The 8,007-nt window shown below is 45.4% G+C and overlaps 1 long non-coding RNA gene across 1 annotated transcript; it reads left to right on the forward strand.

Annotated features, from left to right (window-relative positions):
• Positions 1-260: 260 nt before the first annotated feature.
• Positions 261-2,565, forward strand: LOC134928922 (uncharacterized). The gene is made up of 3 exons (XR_010178126.1): positions 261-402; positions 915-1,448; positions 2,398-2,565. It is a non-coding gene; the product is annotated as an uncharacterized LOC134928922 (long non-coding RNA).
• The last annotated feature ends 5,442 nt before the right edge of the window (positions 2,566-8,007 follow it).

Consider the following 8,007-nt stretch of genomic DNA (forward strand, 5'->3'; position numbering starts at 1 on the left):
TAGTAGGTAGTATACATATTGGAACTGGGCCCAGAAGCTAAGATGATTTCAGGAGATGCCCCAAATCACCCTGTTCTTGGTGTGGTGACTCCACAGCACTAGCATGTCATTTTTCCACTGATTTACCATATGTGTAGCTGTGTAATATCAGTGGGACGGTGATGTGGGGTATGGGGCAGCAGGGAGCTGATGTGAAGCAAGAGCCATTACCAACTGCCATTACCAACTGCTGCCCGCATACCACATGGGCCATGTATAAACCCCCACTGCACGGTAATATCACTGGCATTTCTTGAGTAGAAGCAGCTGCTGACACAAGAGAAAAGGTCTCCAGAGAAAGAACTTTTTTGTCATCAGCTGCAATGAGCCGGAGGGAATTAGCCAAGCTAATTGGAAATTAATGTAAGTAAAATGTTTGTTTAGTAAATTAAATCTAAAACAAGCAGCTGTCCTTTGAAGTGGGAGGGATTATAATATTGGTCATAGGCAGTGTCACTGTGTTACTGGGTGGCACCTTCCATGCTGTCCATCAGTTACTGATCAGGAACAGCTAAACATCTGGGACCTGCATCTTTGCATTTGTACTTTTGTAGCTCTTTTTTAAGTTGTAAACAGTGGCGCCTCTAGAGGCGGGGCTGCAGCATAGTCCAAAATTTTAATAGTGGAGCCACACCAACTGCCACTCCAAACACTCCCAAACATAACCAGCAGGGACTTACTGACAGTTGGTGTTACTACCCTATATGAATTATGGACTGTGCTTCAGCCCCACCTCTGGAGCCGCCACTGGTTATAAATATCTTAAGGTAAATCTAAATCATTATTGCTGTAACTCATATTGTATAGCAACAAAATTTGATCTTTACTTGTTGCCTACGTCTATTATATCTACAATATATTAAATATCTTTTCAGATGGACCCGATCAGAACATCACATGGCTGAGATCAGGACACCTCCGACCATCAACAGGTGACCATCTGCAGGAAGACCATATTCAAACGACACAACAGCAGCAGAACAAACATCAGGAGGACCACTACCAGCAGGACCAACATCAGGACAAACAGCAGCAGGACCAACATCAGGAGGAGCAGCAAATGGGCCGAGTGCCAGCCAGTATGCAATCATTGCACGGGCTTCAAACTCATGATACTAGACAGCATCCGTAGAGCCATTCTTGCTCACCTTCCAACCTACAGGAGATGCACCTTTTGAGAAGGAGGATCAATAGAGTCCTGTAGTATCTGCCATTCACAGTTTGAGTGTGGAGAAGAAGTAGCCCATGTTATCTTACCAGCATGATTTCCACATATCATGCTTGACACAATGGCTGCAGATTAACACCATCTGCCCCCTGTGCTTTGCACAATGCTTCAATTTAAGCAGATTTTCCCAGCGTCATCTCTAGAGGAAATCAAAGAGACCATTACCACCTTGACAAGCCAAGTAAGTATAAAGATAGCATAATTTGGGACTTTGCGTTGATTGTTGGTACTATTATGTTATATTTATTCGTTTTATTAGTCATGTCCTTGTTGTCTTGTTTGTCTTGTTACCTCTTGACTACCCTACTTGGGGACTAACTAATTGCTGCTGTTGTCAGCGGAAGTTTTGAAGGGATTTTACTTTTTCCCTGAACTGATGGACTTAATTCGGCTAATCGGAATTCATCTAATTGCCAATAATAATTACAATTCCTCAGTCCCTCAGCAGGTTTTTGGTTTCACCTCTCGCCAAGTTTTTTTGTGTTATCCTTCCTCTCCCCTCAACCCCTTCCCATCTCTCCCCTCCTCCTCCTCCTCCTCCTCCTCTTTTTCTTCTACCACCTCATTCCTGGTTTACCCTCATGTGCCTTTATGTTGCTTCTAATTGGTGTGTGCACGGGACACCCCTCAGACGATTGCAGGTTTATGCCCATCCATTCTTTGCCACAATACATTTCCTAAATAGATTTTAAAAATAAATAAATAGCTGACCATTTTTAATGGCAAATCACTGTGCTTGAGTCTTTCTGTTAATATCCTTTTATTAATGTTATTTTAGTGTTACATTTTTATTGTGTGGCTGGCGCTGGGGACAATCATCAGTTGATAAGAAGTTTAATCCTATTAATATAAAAAAAGTTTTTATTTGCTTGACTAAAATAATGGAATGCATTGTAGATATACAGTACAAATGGACATGGCTAGCTGCAGGTGGTCACTTGGCACTTATTTCCTTAATCTATCACTGATAGAGTACATGATGATTTCTAGATCTATAGATATAAATAGATGCTGCATTAACCATTACCTATTATGAGTTACTTTTGCTGTATAATTCTGGGATGTCATGTCATGGCCTTGTGAAGTCATTGAGAAGCCTATGATGTCATAAAGGAGTCTTTGCCCTCCAGGATGATAGCTGAGGATGCTGTGTCTGAATGCACACGTCTAGCTAAGCACCGAGACAGTTCCCAGCAAGACAGTGACCTCTTGGAAAGTGCATACTTTTCAAATTTCTGAGACCTTCTCTTTGATACTGTAAGTACCCAATCACCACATTCTGGTGCTACTTATCTTTATTCTGATTGGCTGTACTCTCACCATAGCTTCATATTGTGCCAAATGTAATAGCCTCCACACTGCAAAAAGGGACAAATGTTTCATAATTCAGCTTCAAAATTTTAAGTAGCCATTATTTGAAACTTTATGGCTAAATATCCAAAACATCAGCACTTTTGGAATCTCGAGGTCTGTTATATTTGGCCTATTATCAGGCATAGCTTCTTATTTTCATTTGACACAGATCACTCTATTTATACAGTTATATATATTCATGCTTAAAATGTTAAATACAGTGAAACGTCAATTTCACATTCTCCAATTTTACCAGGGCCAGCCCTAGCCGAATTTTTTGGTATGCGGAAATATATTTTGGCACCCCTTAGTAAAATATATAGGGGCGTGGCTTCATGGGAAAGGGGCATGGCCACAGAATAGTATCAATTCACATTGCATTGCACAGTAGAGACCAATATACATGCTACGCCACACCACAGTAGAGATACATGTTATGCCACAGAGGAGACACTTATACACGTTATACCACAGTAGTATATACATTACACCACAGTAGAGCCACTTATACACATTACACCACAGTAGAGCCACTTACAGTATACACATTACACCACAGTAGTATACACAAAGTAAAAAGGAATTCCACTGGTCTCTGGCGCCTCAGTAAATGTCCCAAATGTATAAATAAGATATCAAAATGATACTCAGTATTTTGTTGCTTTCTTTATATGGCAGTCTGTCACATAGTCCTCACGATTTGCAGTCTCCAAGGTTATATATAGCACCGAAAAAACATAAAAAGCATATCATGGTGTAACGTGGAACCGCTTATTACACCACAAAGGAGCCACTTATACATATTACATAGATTGTATAGGGGGCACACTGACACACACATATGGTGCAGGTCCCAGGGGAACACTGACACACACACGCGGAGTATGACTGGGTCATTTTGTGATTTATTACAACACACACTTGTGCCACTCTGCTTCTGCATATATGCGGTGTTGATGCTGCTCCTGTCACGCTGCCTTGGGCACAGGGCCGGATTAATGTCTGTAAGGGGTCCGATGTAGCTGATCAAGCCAGGCCGCCCGCCACCACCTGTCAGCTGGCGCTGCTGCAGTCGGATCTGTGAGTGAATTGGGCGCCTCACTCAACAGAGATGTAGTGCGGGTGTGGAGCAGTGGCGTGCGGTGAGGTCAGTGGCTGGTGAGGCACTGCAGCCATAATGTCCCGCCGATGCCCGCTACCGCCGCTGTCCCTGCATGCGCTGAAGGTTCGCGTGTTCCCGGAAAAGAAGTTATGACCTTGCAATGAGGGTGTGGCCTCACAGGCACCAAGATCACACACACACCCACACCCACCAGCAACACCCCCACCCCTCCATGGAAAGCAAAGATACCAAGGTCACCCTCACCCACCCCCTCCAGACAGGTCAGGCACTATTATCACTCTCACCAGCAGCAGCCCCCCCCCCCCATCCCCTTCCAGACAGTTCAAGCACTATTATCACTCTCACCAGCAGCACAACCCCCCCCCCCCCTCCCCATTCCCTTCCAGACAGTGCAGGCACTAAGATCATACCACCCCCCTCCTCGTCTCTCCCCTTCCCGCCCCTCGGACCCTGCACTTACTTTACTGTACTGCAATAGTGAATAGCGGTGCCGCATCCACCCGCCGCCTGTCCCCGACACATAGAGAGTGAGACTCCTCGCTGTGCCCTGGCCGGGAGCGACATCAGTGACAGCGCCTCCTACTTGCTCCCTCCTGCGTGCCCGTATGACTCCCCAGGCTTCCCTAGAAGCCAGGATCCCCGCAGCAGCTCTCCATCCTCTCAGCACACCTGGCTTTGCCTTACGCCCCGCCTCAGCTCAGCCTCTCGGGTCCTTACTATCAGCTCAGCCTCTCGGGTCCCAACTTGCGGGGACCGGCGGCAGTGGAGAGGCTGGAAGGTAGGGCCGGTGAGGCCAGCGGCATCAGCCGAGAGAAGCATGGGGAGACAGGTGAAGCAAACACCGGGAGAGGAGTAGAGGGGAGGGGATGAGCTGGATCCTGGAGCTTGTAGGCAGGGAGCAGTGTGTTAGTGACAGGGGCGTGCTTTCATATAGGCTGAAAGCACACCCCTGTCAAAGCGGCACTTCTAGTAAGTGCCGCTTTTGCTGCTTTTTTTAATGGGCTTTCACTGCCCAATGCTTGGCCCCGCCCCCTGCTTCCAGTCCTTTTTTACTGATAGCGGGAGGCACCGAGAGCGGTGCCTCTGAAATATATTAAAAGCATTATTAAATAAGGTAAAAATGATTAAAATAAAGCAAAGGCTAAAGTAGATACTTATGACACAGAATATGTGTCATAAGTATCTTCTTTGTATTATTTTAATCATTAATGATGACAGGGGAGGCACTGCCTCCCCTGCCTCCCCTGACTGCACGTCCCTGGTGTGAAGTCTGGCTGCTGGGTGGTTTAGAGAACACAGGCTGCAGAGCACCCTCATCAGTTCTGTGCTCTACACAGAAGCGTAGTCGGCATATGCGTAGGGCCGGGCCTGATTTTTACACTGTCTTGAAATCTCTTTTTATAGTTGCATTTAATAACTTAATCTGTGATCCCTGAGAAGTTGATTTGTCTGTGTACTAACAAAAAAAGATGGTTCCGCCCACTGCGCGCTCTCTCGTAGAGCTAAATAGATGATAAATACGGAGCAGTTAAAATAGAGGCGGTCCAAAATTTGACTTTACCTGAAACCCTAGCACAATACCTGTCCCACAATATGCTGCTATATAATGTATTTATCTCAGCCATGTAATATTTTAGAATGTAGGGGTCATTCCGAGTTGATCGCTCGCTAGCTGTTTTTAGCAGCCGTGCAAACGCTATGCCGCCTCCCACTGGGAGTGTATTTTAGCTTAGCAGAAGTGTGAATGAAAGGATCGCACAGCGGATACAATATATTTTTGTGCAGTTTCAGAGTAGCTTCAGACCTACTCAGCGCTTGCGATCACTTCAGACTGGTCAGTTCCAGATTTGACGTCACAAACCCGCCCAGCGTTCGCCCAGCCACGCCGGCGTTTTTCCTGGCATGCCTGCGTTTTTCGAGCACTCCATGAAAACGGTCAGTTGACACCCAGAAACGCCCACTTCTTGTCAATCACTCCAGCACTGCGACTGAAAAGCTTCGCTAGACCTTGTGTGAAACTACATCGGCCGTTGTGAAAGTATGTCGCGCGTGCGCATTGTGCCGCATACGCATGCACAGAAGTTCCTTTTTTTTGCATCATCGCTGCGCAGTGAACATTTTCAGCTAGCGATCAACTCGGAATGACCCCCATAGTCATCTATATGAATGCTGCCACATATTATTTGTATGATAATGGGGCAGATATACTAAGCCTTGGGGAGAGTGATAAAGTGGAGAGAGATAAAGTACCAGCCAATCACTCCTAACTGCCATTTTTCAAACATAGCCTGTGACATGGCATTTAGGAGGTGATTGGCTGGTACTTTATAACTCTCCACCTCGCTCTTCAAAGCTTAGTACATCTCCCCCAATATCTGTTATATGTATATGTTTGCTTTAATAGAAGTTACAAATACCATTGAAAAGAAAATAGAAAAATCAATATGGATGAGGATGATGAAGATGAGCAGATAAACTCTCATTCTTACAAATATCCTTACATGAAAATCATTGCTAGAAAATAGAAATGATTAGCAGCACTGGAGCGCTCCTTGTGTGCATGGTTAGTGGGTACCAACATAATAATATTACACTATAGCAGAGGCAGAACTCTGGGAGGCAACGGAGTCGGCTGCCGCTGGGCTCCTACCCTAAAGGTGGCACCTCGCCTTCGTTGTCTCCAGTTCTGTGACGGCCGCAGTAAGTCAAACTGACTCATTCCTGTAAACCCGCCGTGCCGTGTGTGGCATGTAACGCGGCCCCTTCTGCGCTTACCCCCTGCAAAGCATGGCATTTGTGCATGGATGCAGTGGCTGAGGGAGTTGATAGAGGAGCATCTGCTGCCACTGCTGCAGGGGAAGCGGGACATGTGTGAGGCGCTGTTATGATTAGGAGAGCCAGTATAGCTACCGCGCTCATCTCGGACTCCCTATTTGCACTGGCGCTCTGCCTCCAGTAATTGAGGAGAGCAGAGCTGTCTTTCACTAGTGCAGAGGAGGACTCAGAGTACAAGGGACACCAGGAGATGTCTCTGCTGATCATGACTGAATTATCCGGTTTCTACTGTTCTGGACCTGCTTCTAATCCTCAATCCTATAAAAAAGGTATGCTCCCTTTCTGCCTCTGTGGGTGCACTGCCATATTATAATAAATATATTATGATATACTCTGTGATAGATATATATATATATATATATATATATTGTGGCAGGAGAGGCTTGGGACCCTATGGCGAAAAGATCCCATTTTTTTACCTGTGGCTGTTATTGCATGGCTATCGGGCGTGGCCTCTACGTGATGGGGTTGCCAGTTCTATAAGAACTGGTAGTGGCACAGCCAACATGGACCACCGCAATAATAATTTTTTGTTGTAAGTTAGAAAGTTTATCTTTTGGCCTTTAACAAGGTTAGCTTGCAGCCTAACTTCAGGCTTGGGAACCTGTTATGAAGAAACCCCATTTCAGGCTTAGGATCCTGTGGCAAAGAAACCCCATTTTTCAGGCTTGGGATCCTGTTGCAAAGAAACCCCATTTTTCAGGCTTGGGATCCTGTGGCAAAGAAATCTCATTTTTCAGGCTTGGGATCCTGTGCAAAAAAAAAACATTTTTTAGGCTTGGGATCCTAAGGCAAAGAAACCCCATTTTTCGGGATTGGGATCCTGTGGCAAAGAAACCCCATTTTTCAGGCTTGGGATCCTGTTGCAAAGAAACCCCATTTTTCAGGCTTGGGATCCTGTGGCAAAGAAATCTCATTTTTCAGGCTTGGGATCCTGTGGCAAAAAAAAAACATTTTTTAGGCTTGGGATCCTAAGGCAAAGAAACCCCATTTTTCGGGATTGGGATCCTGTGGCAAAGAAATACCATTTTTCAGGCTTGGGATCCTGTGGCAAAGAAACCCCATTTTTCAGGCTTGGGACCCTATGGCGAAAAAATCCCATTTTTTTTTACCCGTGGGTGTTATTGCATGGCTATCGGGCGTGGCCTCTCGGCGATGGGGTTGCCAGTTCTATAAGAACTGGTAGTGGCACAGCCACCATGGACCACTGCAATATAAATTTTTTGTTGTAAGTTAGAAAGTTTATCATTTGGCCTTTAACAAGGTAAGATTGCAGCCTAACTTCAGGGTTGGGAACCTGTTATGAAGAAATCCCATTTCAGGCTTGGGATCCTGTGGCAAAGAAACCCAATTTTTCAGGATTGGGATCCTGTGGCAAAGAAACCCCATTTATCAGGATTGGGATCCTGTGGCAAAGAAATCCCATATT

This window comes from Pseudophryne corroboree, chromosome 5, assembly GCF_028390025.1.
Source record: "Pseudophryne corroboree isolate aPseCor3 chromosome 5, aPseCor3.hap2, whole genome shotgun sequence".
NCBI classification, from domain to species: Eukaryota; Metazoa; Chordata; class Amphibia; order Anura; family Myobatrachidae; genus Pseudophryne; species Pseudophryne corroboree.